Source organism: Pogona vitticeps, chromosome 6, assembly GCF_051106095.1.
Source record: "Pogona vitticeps strain Pit_001003342236 chromosome 6, PviZW2.1, whole genome shotgun sequence".
In the NCBI taxonomy this organism is placed as follows: Eukaryota; Metazoa; Chordata; class Lepidosauria; order Squamata; family Agamidae; genus Pogona; species Pogona vitticeps.
The window spans coordinates 56,119,175-56,134,073 of NC_135788.1; the positions used below are offsets into that span (position 1 = coordinate 56,119,175).

General features: G+C 46.0%; 2 protein-coding genes and 1 long non-coding RNA gene across 3 annotated transcripts in view; 2 read left to right on the forward strand and 1 right to left on the reverse strand.

Annotated features, from left to right (window-relative positions):
• The window catches only part of LOC144583522 (uncharacterized), a 29,710-nt gene extending 25,089 nt beyond the window's left edge, over positions 1-4,621 (forward strand). Inside the window, exon 2 of the mRNA XM_078377404.1 lies at positions 1,616-4,621. The gene's annotated coding sequence lies outside the window, so the exon portion shown is untranslated. The remainder of the gene's footprint in view (positions 1-1,615) is intronic.
• Positions 1-14,899, reverse strand: part of LOC144583525 (uncharacterized) — a 359,409-nt gene that overhangs the window by 201,044 nt on the left and 143,466 nt on the right. The gene's annotated exons all lie outside the window — the stretch shown is intronic.
• Positions 1-14,899, forward strand: part of RAMP3 (receptor activity modifying protein 3) — a 180,585-nt gene that overhangs the window by 45,513 nt on the left and 120,173 nt on the right. The gene's annotated exons all lie outside the window — the stretch shown is intronic.

Sequence of the window (14,899 nt, forward strand, 5' to 3'; positions counted from 1 at the left end):
CCTCCTGAGATAGCCATTTCTCTAGCAGCCTCACCAATTGGGCCCCCACTTGGGTAAAAGTCTGCTCTGGTTTCTTGGTGATTGACCTGAATCTTTGCCTCAGCTGTTCCGCATTTATCCCATGTCTGGCAAACACCAGTTTTTTAAACTCTGCAAAATCTTTCATCAGTTCCTCTGGCATCTCTGAATAGACTTCGGCCAGGCTGCCACTGATTAAAGATCGCATAATGGTCATCTTCTCAGTTTCCCTCACTGAGAAGTCCACAAACGCTCTTTCCACTAAGGAAAAGAACACCTCAGGACAATCTCCCTTGTGGTACACAGGGAATTTCTTCAGGTCAGCTTTAGACAATTGGCCTCCCTCAGAATCCCTATTGTTATTATTGTTCTGATTCATCAGTTCCAATTTTCTTAACTCAAACGCCATTTTCTCTCTCTCCCTCTCCATTTCCATTCTCTCTCTCTCTAATCTTTCCTCTTTTTCCAATTGCCTCATCCTCAGTTCATGCTGTTGGGCTATGAGCATTTTCCTGAGTTCTGGGTTCTGTTCTCCCGTGCTCTCATCCTGCACTGAGCCAAATTCATCCTCAGAACCTTGGTCCACCTGTGGGTCTTTCCCTTCACCCATTTCCGCCATTTGGCTTCGGGTCAAGGGCATAATCCCCCCCAGAGAACAGGCTGCTTTCAAAAGTCAAGCCTCAAAATAAAGCGACCACTTTTTTTTTCTTTTGCCTCAGAACCAGCTTTCTATAGATTACTGCTGTTCTTCAGCACTAACTTGCAACAGTTGCGAGCCAGAGTCTACCCCCCTCTGCTAGGCCTCTCAGCAGGCAGGCTAGATCACTGCTACTACACAGTTTTGCCTCAGCTTTTTTCCCACCAAAACAGGCTGCCTCAGAGCTCCCTAATCTAGTCCCCAATCTGAGGTTACACGTTCTTCTACTAGCGCACCTCCCCGTGAGGTACACCTAGAAGATTACCTACGTGCTCTCAGATTGTCCCTGACTAGACCCCCCTTGCTCTGGGCACTCTTGCCAAGGCTTTGCTGGACCACTGGACAACTGGACCAGTCGTATCCCACACGCTGGACACCAATCAATGTGGTAAACCCAGACCTACTGGGATATGCCACAGTTTCACTAAGCTGCCACCAACCATTCCCTATAAGAAGTCACACAGACCAGGGATGGATTTTTAACAAATAAAAGAACAAGGTTTATTAAATAACACTCAGGGAAAAATAAAATGATCAGGTGAATAAGATACAGTAACGTGGCTTAGTCTCAATCATGCATACACACAGTTTGGTTCACACAGAACACTTAACTTGAAGCACAGACCCTGAACCTATCAGTTCTGGCTAACCATACAGACACCTGAACCTATCAGGTTGGTACTGACTGACACACAGTAGTACCCTGTCTGACACACAGACTCCCACTCAAGCTTCTTCTCTCAGCTCTTTTCCAGCTTCTCTTCAGCTTCTCACACACGCTCCACATATATATACACAGTACAGCCCCTCCTCCTGATGTCCCGCCTTCCACTCCCCATAGGCTGGAACTTTCCCTCCAAACCCATGACAGACAGGTAACATCAGTGCTGTATGTAACAGGTGGTATGGATATTCTGAGGAATAATTGGAAGCCAAGGATGTGAGAGAAATAATTATTAGAATTAGTACAACTTTTAGGACGGATCATATCTGGAATTTTTATAGAGCAATAAGGTTGATGCAGTCAGACTTCTAAGAATGGATAATATTGTATGGAAATGCTCCCCCCCGGCCTATATATGTGGGCTTTTGTTTTGTTCTTGTTATTGATTTTTTTAAGTATTGTTTTTGCTTTTTGTTTTTTTGTGTGTATGCTTTGTGTGTAGAAAATAAAATAAAATTATTTTTTAAAAAAAAGAAATAAATCTAATAGGATTCCATTCTAAATCATCTAGCCTCCCATTGTTGTCAGTATGTATTCTGCCATTTGGTTCTGCCTCTAAGACTAATCTGTTCTTAGCTTCCTTATGCTTTACCTGTTTTTGATCACCACTTTGCCACTGATTCCTGTTAGAACCCTTAGTACAGTGGGGTCTCGACTTAAGTAATTAATCCGTATTGGAAGGCGGTCCGCAGGTCAAAAAGTTCGTAGGTCGAATCTGCATTTCCCATAGGAATGCATTGAAAACCATTTAATCTGTATCTGCTCTTTTCCGTCCTTAGAAACTAATGGGAAGCTGCTATTCCATCTTCTACCACTAGAGGGGGATATTTTTTTCTTTTTTTCCCTTAGGTCAAGAAAAGTTCAGGAAAGGAGGGGGGAGGCAGGGAACAGTGTTAAAAGCACTTTTGAAATTTTTTTTCAACGAAGCCAATTTTAAAGCATGTTTAACACAGAGACAGGAGTCTGGAAGTCACACCTTAGCCCAGTCTTTGCAAGCCAGAATGCCTGACCCACACAATTCTTCTGCAAAAACACAGACAGGCAGGATTTTGGAACTCACATCTTAGCCCAGTCTTTGCAAGCCAGAATGCCTGACCCACACAATTCTTCTGCAAAAACACAGACAGGCAGGATTTTGGAACTCACAGCCCAGTCTTTGCAAGCCAGAATGCCTGACCCACACAATTCTTCTGCAAAAACACAGACAGGCAGGATTTTGGAACTCACACCTTAACCCGGTCTTTGCAAGCCAGAATGCCTGACCCACACAATTCTTCTGCAAAAACACAGACAGGCAGGATTTTGGAACTCACATCTTAACCCAGTCTTTGCAAGCCAGAATGCCTGACCCACATAATTCTTCTGCAAAAACACAGACAGGCAGGATTTTGGAACTCACATCTTAGCCCAGTCTTTGCAAGCCAGAATGCCTGACCCACACAATTCTTCTGCAAAAACACAGACAGGCAGGATTTTGGAACTCACATCTTAGCCCAGTCTTTGCAAGCCAGAATGCCTGACCCACACAATACTTCTGCAAAAACACAGACAGGCAGGATTTTGGAACTCACACCTTAACCCAGTCTTTGCAAGCCAGAATGCCTGACCCACACAATTGTTCAGCAAAAACACAGACAGGCAGGATTCTGGAACTCACATCTTAGCCCAGTCTTTGCAAGCCAGAATTCCTGACCCACAGAATTCTTCAGCAAAAACACAGACAGGCAGGACTCTGGAATTAACTTTTTCAACCAAACCAAACAAAACAAAACCAAGCCAAGCCAAAGGCAGGAAAGGAGGGAGGGAGGGAGAGAACAATGGGGAAAAGAAAGAAAGAAAGAAAGAAAGAAAGAAAGAAAGACGGTCATCACTGGGACACACAGACCCCCTCAGACAAAGGTCTGTACTTTGAAGCACAGAGAGAGAGAGAGAGAGAGAGAAGACGGGGGGGGGAGTTTTTGGAGGCTAAAGCACACATTTCAAACAAAACACATTTTAAGAACATTTTTAAAATCAGCAACTTTTAAACCAAAAACGTTTTAACAGGAACAAAGCAACTTTTAAACCAACTAACCACCCCATCCACTCACCCACCTACACCTTTTAAAACAAAAGACAGGTGGCTTTTGTTGTCTTCTGGAGGTCCCCTCCTCTGGGTCAACTTCAGCAGGGGATTCCTTCTGCAGGGGGTCCCATGGTGGCGGGGAAGCCTTCGGAGCTCTCAAAGGGCTTCCCCCCGCCAACGCAGGCTTTCCCAGGGTGGTCGGGCCTCCCAGGGGAGCGCTTCCCCCAGGATGCCTGGTCTACTGACCGGGAAAGCTTGGTAGACTGGGCCTCAGCTTTCCCAGGCAGTAGACCAGGCCTCACAGGGGAAGCCCTCCCCTGAGAGACCCAGTCTACCAGACTTTCCGGGGCACTATCAGCGGCGGGGGGGGGGACCTCCAAGAGGCATCACATGGTGGCAAGGAAGGCCTCCGGACGTCCCCAGCGGTGGCAGCGGCGGTGGCAGGGACATCCGAGATGCCTTCCAGGGCTTCTCCGCCGCCATGGGAGGCATCTTGGAGGTACCCCCACCGCCGATAGTGCTTCGGATGACCTCAATTCCAATATTAGCTCTATTCAAACTAGGAGTAGGGATTTCAGGCTTCATAGCATGTAATGATGAACATGACCCTTGTTCTGACATACGTACGTAAATACTGCTCACCAAAATCTGCTCCCTCCGCAATGTCTGTCACCCATGATAATTCATTTACTACTTTCCTCCTTAAAATTTTACTATGTAGCTTTTCCTTCTATTCTAAAATCTCTTCAGCCATTTTTTTTTGTTGTATTCTGCTTTATCACATTTAGTCCTTTTACCAACATCCATTGCACCTATCATCTTAAAGAGAGGCTTAAGAGTCAAACGTCTGCCAGAATTTCTTATAGAGTTCCATTGGCCTGAATTCTTGTGTAGATTCACAACAAAACAAACAAAACGGTCCTATGCTGCCAAAAAAAAGAGGCTTACTTCACTGCTCCTTTTGGGCATGCATTAAGTTTACTATCAGCACTATCTGCAATGTTCTTTTTACTGTGTTTTTTTATTGTCTGTTCCTCCATGTCCTCCATCAGGCTGTTATTTCCACTCAAATTGAGTGTTGGGAGAGTGAGAACAGAAACAGAAAATGTTTTACCCAGTATGTTGTTAGTCTGTGGAATTCCTTGCCACAGGATGTGGTGATGGCATGTGGCCCAGTGGAGCACTTCCCCCAAGAGGCCTGGTCTACTGACCAGGAAAGCTTGGTAGACTGGGCCTCAGCTTTCCCAGGCAGTAGACCAAGCCTCCTGGGGGAAGCCCTCCCCTGAAAGGCCCAGTCTACCAGACTTACCGGGTTATTATCGGCGGACGGGGGGGACCTCCAAGAGGCCTCCCATTCCAGCGAGGAACGCCTCCGGACGTCCCCAGCGGTGGCAGCGGCGGTGGCAGGAACATTCAAGATACCTTCCAGGGCTTCTCCGCCGCCATGGGAGGCATCTTGGAGGTACCCCCACCGCCGATAGTGCTTCGGAGCCATTATTGGCGGTGGGGGGGACCTCCGAAATGACTCCCATGGCGGCGGAGAAACCCTGGAAGGCATCTTGGAGGTCCCCGCTGCCGCTGCAGGGAACTGAGCCGCACCGGGCAACCCAAGCCATGCTTGGTCTCTGGAAGGCATCCGGAGGCACAACTTACAGCCTATAGACTGGAAAGGAGAGGCAGAGAAAGTGCCCAATTCAAATTTGAATTGGGCGCTTTTCCCGCCTCCCTCTTCTGGTCTGTAGGTCGATTCTCCGGCCGCAAGTCGAAGTGGAATTTTGCGGCCGGAGAAGTCTGTAAGTCGAAAAATTTGTAAGTAGAACCTTTCATAAGTCGAGACCCCACTGTAATGTATTCAGCCACACTTTTATACATTCTGTTCTTCCTACTTCTCAGTCTAAATGTTGTTTTTCTATCTCAGATCAAGCCTGGAATTGGATAACCTCAATTCCAATATTAGCTCTATTCAAACTAGGAGTAGGGATTTCAGGCTTCATAGCATGTAATGATGAACATGACCCTTGTTCTGACATACGTACGTAAATACTGCTCACCAAAATCTGCTCCCTCCGCAATGTATGTCACCCAATATAATTCATTTACTACTTTCCTCCTTAAAATTTTACTATGTAGCTTTTCCTTCTATTCTAAAATCTCTTCAGCCATTTTTTTCTTTGTTGTATTCTGCTTTTATCACGTTTAGTCCTTTTACCAACATCCATTGCATCTATCATCTTAAAGAGAGGCTTAAGAGTCAAACGTCTGCCAGAATTTCTTATAGTGTTCTATTGGCCTGAATTCTTGTGTAGATTCACAACAAAACAAACAAAAGGGTCCTATGCTGCCAAAAAAAGAGAGGCTTACTTCACTGCTCCTTTTGGGCATGCATTAAGTTTTCTATCAGCACTATCTGCAATGTTCTTTTTACTGTGTTTTTTTATTGTCTGTTCCTCCATGTCCTCCATCAGGCTGTTATTTCCACTCAAATTGAGTGTTGGGAGAGTGAGAACAGAAACAGAAAATGTTTTACCCAGTATATTGTTAGTCTGTGGAACTCCTTGCCACAGGATGTGGTGATGGCATGTGGCCCAGTGGAGCGCTTCCCCCAAGAGGCCTGGTCTACTGACCAGGAAAGCTTGGTAGACTGGGCCTCAGCTTTCCCAGGCAGTAGACCAGGCCTCCCGGGGGGAAGCCCTCCCCTGAGAGGCCCAGTCTACCAGACTTTCCGTGGCACTATCGGCGGCGGGGCGGCCCTCCAAGAGGCCTCCCATGCCAGCGGGAAAGACCTCTGGATGTCCACAGCGGTGGCAGGGACATCCGAGATGCCTTCCAGGGCTTCTCCGCCGCCATGGGAGGCATCTTGGAGGTCCCCCCCACCGCCGATAGTGCTTCGGAGCCATTATTGGCGGTGGGGGGGACCTCCAAAATGCGAAAACACCGCCCATATCTCCAAGGAGACGTTCGCGGGGTTCCGGAGAATGGGATGGATCCGAAAGACAGACAAACCACAATACTGCTGAGTAGAGCCCAGGGGATCTCAGCCGGGTCTTGTCTAAACCTTCTTCTCCAAAAGCCACACTCCTTTAATAAGCCAAATAGCCAACACAGACATAACCATGAGATATACTCAGATTAATCTGGGCTCTAGAAATCTTTGGTAGCGAACATATAAGGCCAATTAATATTCCTCAGCTAGTCTGAACAAGAAACAATGCTTCTAGATAGAAATCAATCATTACTGTTTTATTAATAAAAGTTGTTAAAGTAAAGAAACCAAATGTTTAGTGGGTACATTTTCAATACAAGGCACAGATAATTCCTCCCCCACTCCAGCTAGAAAAATAAAGAAATGAAACTATGCTAACTAATATAAAGGGTAACATAGTCCATCTCACGTGTCCTGGGTTCACAAGCTGTTGTAGATGCAATCCAGGTGTTTCCCCTCAGTCCATGGCAGAGGAAACTGCTTGTAATCCATGATGGAACACACACTACTTTCTCTCCTCCATCGCTTCTTCTTCCCAGAGTTCCCAAAGGCAAGAAACTTCTGGACAGGTCACGCCCCCTATTCCCACGAGAGCTACAGAAATGCTTTGGCTACCAGGAATGTTTCTCCTTAGTAACTAGATAAGAGATAGCCACGGTGGCTCATCTCAGAAACTACACAGAAATCCTAATTTAAAATGGATTCTATTGAGACAGGCTTACCCATAAAAACACATCTCATCACATGCCCCCCGTGATTACAAATAAAATTCAGAGAAGTTAATCTGATCTAATTTTTCGTAATCAAGTAGAAGTAACGAAAAAGTAATTCAAAGTAACTAACTGGTTATATATCAAAATTCAACTACAAAGCAAATATGATAATACTGAAACATAGTACACTGTTGAATACATTGTTTCAACGTTCAGGTTCATAAGAATCTTCACCGTACATTCTAGAAAGACCATCTGCCACAACATTCAATTTTCCAGGAATGTGTTGAACTTCAAAATCAAAATCTTGCAATGCTAAACTCCATCTCAACAATTTTTGGTTGTGAGATTTCATCTTCTGCAACCAAACTAGAGCTCTGTGATCTGTTTGAACAGTAAATTTACGCCCCCATAGATAAGGTCTAAGTAAATTTAGAGACCAAAATATAGAAAGAGCCTCTTTTTCAGGTACTGCGTAATTTCTCTCTCTCTCCAAGAGTTTTCTAGAGAAGTAGGAAATAGGGTAAAGATTCCCATCTTCTCCTTGCTGTAACAAAACGGCTCCAAGTCCTAATTCAGAGGCATCTGTTTGTAGAACGAATGGTTTGTCGAAATCTGGGGACTTCAATATGGGTGCATTCACAATCTTAGCTTTTAAAGCATCAAAGGCACCTTGACACTCTGGAGTCCATTTTACCTTGACAGGCTGTCTCTTCTTAGTAAGCTCTGTCAGAGGTGAAGCCAAATGACTAAAATCAGGAATGAATTTTCTATAGTAGCCAACTAGGCCCAAAAACGAGCGTACCTGTTTCTTAGTTTTTGGAATAGGCCAATCATTAATAGATTGTACTTTGGCTTGCAGAGTTTGAATTTCTCCCTGCCCAATTAAATGACCTAAGTACATGACTTTCCCTTGCATCCATTGACATTTGCTGGCTTTGACTGTCAGTCCTGCTTGCTGAAGTCTGGACAAAACAGTTTCAATGTGAGACATGTGAGAATCAAAATCAGAACTGAAAATAGCAACATCATCAAGATAAGCACTTGCAAAAGGTAAACCTTGTAAAAGTTTGTCTATCATCCTGTGAAATGAAGCACCAGCGTTCTTCAAACCAAATGGCAATCGTCGGAAACGAAAAGTTCCCACGTGCGTGATGAAAGCGGTCTTATCTCGTGAATCTTCGGCCAAATCTAACTGCCAATACGCATTCTTTAGATCGAGAATGCTGATAAACTTAGCTTTAGCAAGATGTTCAATTAAATCATCCATTCTAGGTAATGGGTAAGGATCTGGAACAGTAACACTGTTTAACTTTCTGTAACCAACACAAAATCGTACTTCCTCGAGAATTTCACCCATAGCATTTCGTTTTGGAACCAGAACCACCGGAGAAGCCCATGGGGAGAATGACGGTTCAATCACCCCCAAAGATAACATCTTTTGTATCTCTTGTTCAATTTGGGTAGCATTATTTCCAATTGCTCTATATGGGCTAGACCGTATGGGCTGGGTATTGTTCTCAGTAGTTATCACATGACTGACCAAATTGGTGTAACCCGGTTTATCTGAGAACACATCTTGGTGTTGTTCTAAGATCTGGAACAACCTTTCCTTCTGATCAACGGTACCTGTTAAAACAAGATTGTCAGACCAAGTACCTGCATCTTGCAATTCAGATAACATATCAATGGGTTCATTTGCAGCATGAAAATATTCAGCATGATATTGGAAAACCATTGCAGATCTATCCTTGTAAAGTTTCAATCTATTGACATGATAAAGAACAGGTTTCTTGTTAGAACCCAACATTTTGACAAGATAGTTGACATTTCCCATTTTTTTAACAATTTCTCCTGGACCTTCCCAGACAACTTCTAACTTAGAAGGTTTGAGTGGGTTCAGAACCAGTACCAAATCACCCACAGAAGATTCCCTGTGTCTGGATCTCTTGTCGTGGTAGAACTTCTGGCTGGCTTGGGCGTCCATCAAGTTGTCTCTGGCCAACTCCTGGACAGCCAAGAGTTTCTCTTGAAGATTTCTGACGAAATCAGCAACTGGGGCAGTACTACTTTTAACCACGCCCTCCCATTCAGATTTTAGGAGGTCCAATGGTCCTTGTAGATTTCTTCCGAAGACCACCTCACTTGGGGAAAAACCACCTAGTGAAGAATGTGCTGAACTACGGTAGGCAAACAAAGCAAAAGGCAAGAGTTCATCCCAGATGTTTCCATAGACTTGGGTCAACGTTTTAATCATCCGAAGCAAAGTTTGTTGACCTCTCTCCACCATACCATGAGATTGAGGATGATGGGACGTGCTGAAACTGGGTTATTCCACTTATCTCGCAGATCTTACGCATGAGTTCACTTGTGAAAGCTCCTGCTTGGTCACAAGTGATTTTGGATGGTACACCAATACGTGAACACAAGTCAACGATGATTCTAGCTATGGTGGTAGCTGTAAGGTTGCTAATAGCATAAGCTTCTATCCATCTGCTAGCGGAGCAGATGAAAGTAATGATGTACTTCTTCTTGGTTTTAGTAGGAACGAATGGTCCTAGCACATCCATTTGCAAATATTTGAACACTTGGTCAGGAACTTCCATAACTTGCATCTCGGCTTTCACCTGGTCGGTTTGATGGCCTGTTCGTTGGCAAAAGTCACAGGAACTGACATAGTCCTTTACAGTTTTAGAAACACCAGGCCAGTAAAAATGTTGAGAAATTCTCTTGAGGGTTTTTTTGTATTCCTTGGTGCCCACTGGAAGGATGGTCATGAGCCATTTCTAGAATTCTTAGTCTATACTCAGAAGGCACCACTAACTGTTGAATAGCTTGGGCATCCATATTGGACTTGGGGTAGTACTCTCGATACAACAGTCCATTTTCACCCCATAAAAAGCTAACTTGCTGCTGTGCAGGACGTTCAGCATAGTTGTCTGCTTGCGACCTCAAAGAAGCTAGAGAGGGATCATTAAGTTGCTTCAGTCTAAAGTCCTCTGATCCCTTAGGTATCACCTCCTCTATTTTAGTTTCAGTTGTAGCTGCATTATCAGGTTCGGTCACAAGAGGCTGCTGTTGGGTAAGGTCTCCATCTGAGCTATCCTCAGTGGATTCCTGCTCCGGTTCAGGATCATGCATCTCCCTACTTTGAGAACGTGTGACTACCTGCATCGAAGCCGCATTTTGACTTTGCATGTGATCCAAAAAGGCAAGATCATTTCCAAGCAGAAAATCAGGTTTTCCCTCATGGGTTAGGATATGTTTTGCACCTGACCAGGACTTGTAGGTAATTTTTACATATGTCAAAGGAACATACTTCTGCTCAGTCTCTATAGACCCATAAGTTTTTATTGGACACCTCAGATTGTTCAGAATCAAGGTGGGGTCTAGAAACTGTCGACTTATCGAAGAAATGTCGGCACCCGAGTCGCGAAAAGCGCTCAAAGCCATATCGCCTGTTGGTGTGTGCAGGAAGACTACCTCAGTGAACGAGCGGGTCGCCCAGTCCCTCTGCGCATCTGGCACTATGCATTCAGGGTCCATAACAGAAAACCTCTCTCCTGATGCAGTCTCTTTTACAATGTCCGAGGAAATTGAAGCAATTTGTAAGTCCAAAATTCTAGGCACATAGTGGTTTACTTTGGCCTGTGTTCCACTGGCTTGAGAAGGGGTTACAGATGTGCTAACTCCCTCTGGATTCTGTGGAGGCCTAATGCTTGACTGGTTAGGCACAGAAGTTGCAGTACTGGTGGCTGGCGCCTGTATAGTTCCCACTGGCTCCGAACTAACATACGCCATCTTGGGAGTACTTGTTTTATTTCTGCGTGGAGTTGGGACAGGAGTTTTTCTAACTGGCTCCTTATCTTGGTTAGCTGACACATTCAACCTTGGGCAATCACGTCGCAGATGTGAGCCACCACACTCATAGCATTTAAGAGGTGTTTTACTCTGGCTAGGAGCTAGGCTCCTTCGTGGTTCAAATGAGCTTTGTCTGGGGTCTTGGGAAAAAGACTTTCTAACTTCAGGCTGACTTTGTCTCTTAGGGACCACTGGAGCAGTCTTTGCTCTAACAGCTGGTTCAGGCTTCCTAAAGGAAAGAATCTCGTCAGTTCTTAAGGCCAGGGCCTGCAGGTCTTTGAAGTCTTTCTCCAACAAAGTACTCCTTATCTCTGTAGGTACCAAACTAAGAAAATGCTCCATGTACATCACTGTTCTCAAATCTTTGAAGGTTCTCACGCCTAATGAGTCCAACCATTGATCTCCTAGTTGCTCTAACCGATCAGCCAATGCAGAATAACACTCATTAGGTTGTTTTTTTAATTTTCTAAAGTTCTGACAAAGTATCTCAGGAGTAAAACCATATTTTTTCTTCACTGCCTCTTTAAAAACACGCCACTCCACTCTTTCATCAGGTAATTTAGCTACGATGTTGGCAAGCTGACCACTGCACTGGGTAGATATTAATTTTACATACCAGTCCTCAGGAATATTAAGGTCTCTGCACGATCTTTCGAATAGCTCCAAAAATGCTAAGACATCTTGGCCATCGTGGTAATAAGGCAGGTTACTTCTGTCAACACTAGCTATGGATTTTTTAAAAGCTTCCTTTTCCTTCCTTTCAGCCTCTAAATTTGCAATCTTCATCTGTCTGTACTCCTTTAGTAATCTCTCAGACAGGTCCTGATTACGAATAGATTGAGAGTGACATGCAACAAAATCAGTAAACATCAGGGTTAACTTGTCCACTGCTGACAAACTCTGATTGGGGTCTTGCCCTGCAGCACCTGCTGCTGCTGCTCCTGCTGTTTCATCAGGCCTTCCCCTGTCTGCCACTTCTCCTGTGCTGGTATCCTCCATGTCCTCAGCCTGATCTGAATCAGAGGCAAGCTCCTCTCCCTCAGGTGGTAACTCAGCCATCAAATTGCCCTTTTGCAATTCCCTTCGTAGATGTGGAGAACTGTAACTGACCCTTTGCTTAGGTCTGCTCCGAGTCAAAACACTGTGCTCAACTGCCTCCAAAATTTCCTGGTTTAAAGCCTTCTTCACTGTAATGCCAGGCTGACCAGCAGATGTCCCTCCAATCTTAACTGTTCTCTGAGTCACAAACCGCTGACTAGGCAACTGCAAAAAGTCGTCTCCTTCCATACAAGCCTCATTCAACGCCGACGCCAATCAATTCCAAACGGAAAAATCCTCTCCCCACTCCTGCAGCCTAAACTGTAGGGTAAGGGCAAGCCATAAAACATCCCTACCTGGAGCTTCAAAAGAGGCAATCGCTACCTTGCCTGAAAATGCCCACTCATAGCCAAATTAAACAGAGTTTAATGTCTGTTAAAACCTAAGCGTTCTTTCTTATCAGACCTCACTGCAGCTAAGTCTTTCCGTAAGATCCTTAGCTGGAAAGAGAAAAGCAATTTGGCTAATTTACAGCCTGTCAGCATGCACGCACTCCCTCAGCCAAAGCTTCCGGAAGAATGCCTGCAGCTTCACTTACAAAGCAAGCACCATAAATCCATAAATCACACTAAAGCACGCGTTCCGTCCCACGCTGCCTCCATGCGAAAACACCGCCCATATCTCCAAGGAGACGTTCGCGGGGTTCCGGAGAATGGGATGGATCTGAAAGACAGACAAACCACAATACTGCTGAGTAGAGCCCAGGGGATCTCAGCCGGGTCTTGTCTAAACCTTCTTCTCCAAAAGCCACACTCCTTTAATAAGCCAAATAGCCAACACAGACATAACCATGAGATATACTCAGATTAATCTGGGCTCTAGAAATCTTTGGTAGCAAACATATAAGGCCAATTAATATTCCTCAGCTAGTCTGAACAAGAAACAATGCTTCTAGATAGAAATCAATCATTACTGTTTTATTAATAAAAGTTGTTAAAGTAAAGAAATCAAATGTTTAGTGGGTACATTTTCAATACAAGGCACAGATAATTCCTCCCCCACTCCAGCTAGAAAAATAAAGAAATGAAACTATGCTAACTAATATAAAGGGTAACATAGTCCATCTCACGTGTCCTGGGTTCACAAGCTGTTGTAGATGCAATCCAGGTGTTTCCCCTCAGTCCATGGCAGAGGAAACTGCTTGTAATCCATGATGGAACACACACTACTTTCTCTCCTCCATCGCTTCTTCTTCCCAGAGTTCCCAAAGGCAAGAAACTTCTGGACAGGTCACGCCCCCTATTCCCACGAGAGCTACAGAAATGCTTTGGCTACCAGGAATGTTTCTCCTTAGTAACTAGATAAGAGATAGCCACGGTGGCTCATCTCAGAAACTACACAGAAATCCTAATTTAAAATGGATTCTATTGAGACAGGCTTACCCATAAAAACACATCTCATCACACCCGCTGCCGCTGCAGGGAACTGAGCCACACCGGGCAACCCAAGCCATGCTTGGACTCTGGAAGGCATCCGGAGGCACAACTTACAGCCTATGGACTGGAAAGGAGAGGCAGAGAAAGCGCCCAATTCAAATTTGAATTGGGTGCTTTTCCCGCCTCCCTCTTCTGGTCTGTAGGTCGATTCTCCGGCCGCAAGTCGAAGTGGAATTTTGTGGCCGGAGAAGTGTGTAAGTCGAAAAATTTGTAAGTAGAACCTTTCGTAAGTCGAGACCCCACTGTAATACATTCAGCCACACTTTTATACATTCTGTTCTTCCTACTTCTCAGTCTAAATGTTGTTTTCCTATCTCAGATCAAGCTTGGAATTGGATAACCTCAATTCCAATACAGTGGTGCCTCGCTTAACGAGAGCCCCGTTTAACGAAAAAATTGCATAACGATGGCTTCCTTGCCATCGCTTTTGGGATCGCACAACGATCTTGCCTATGGGGAAAAATCGCTTTGAAGCCCCGCTGCTCAGCTGGGGGAAAATGTCGGCAGTGGGCTGCGGCCTCGGAAGGACCCCGAAGTCACCATCCCCTGCCGACAATTCCCTTCCGAGCTCCGGGGACAGGCTGGGGGGTGGACCGGGAAGCTTGAAGCCTCTCCGCGCCGCCTACCCCGGCCGTTCCCGGACTTCTGGAAGTCCGGGAACGACCTGGGTAGGCGGCGCGGAGAGGCTTCAAGCTCCCCAGTCCACCCCCCAGCCTGTTCTCCGATGCCGGTAGCCTCCCCCGCCGCCTACCCAGCCCGTTCTCGGACACCTAGGTGTCCGAGAACGGGCTGGGTAGGCGGCGCAAGGAGGCTTTAAGCGGCGGGGACAGGCTGGGGGGTGGATCGGGAAGCTTGAAGCCTCCCAGCGCCGCTTACCCAGGTCGTTCCCGGACTTCCAGAAGTCCGGGAACGACCTGGGTAGGCGGCGCGGAGAGTCTTCAAGCTCCCCGGTCCACCCCCCAGCCTGTTCTCCGATGCCGGTAGCCTCCCCCGCCGCCTACCCAGCCCGTTCTCGGAGACCTAGGTGTCCGAGAAAGGGCTGGGTAGGCGGCGCAAGGAGGCTTTCAGCGGCGGGGACAGGCTGGGGGGTGGATCGGGAAGCTTGAAGCCTCCCAGCGCCGCTTACCCAGGTCGTTCCCGGACTTCCAGAAGTCCGGGAACGACCTGGGTAGGCGGCGCGGAGAGTCTTCAAGCTCCCCGGTCCACCCCCCAGCCTGTTCTCCGATGCCGGTAGTCTCCCCCGCCGCCTACCCAGCCTGTTCTCGGAGACCTAGGTGTCCGAGAAAGGGCTGGGTAGGCGGCGC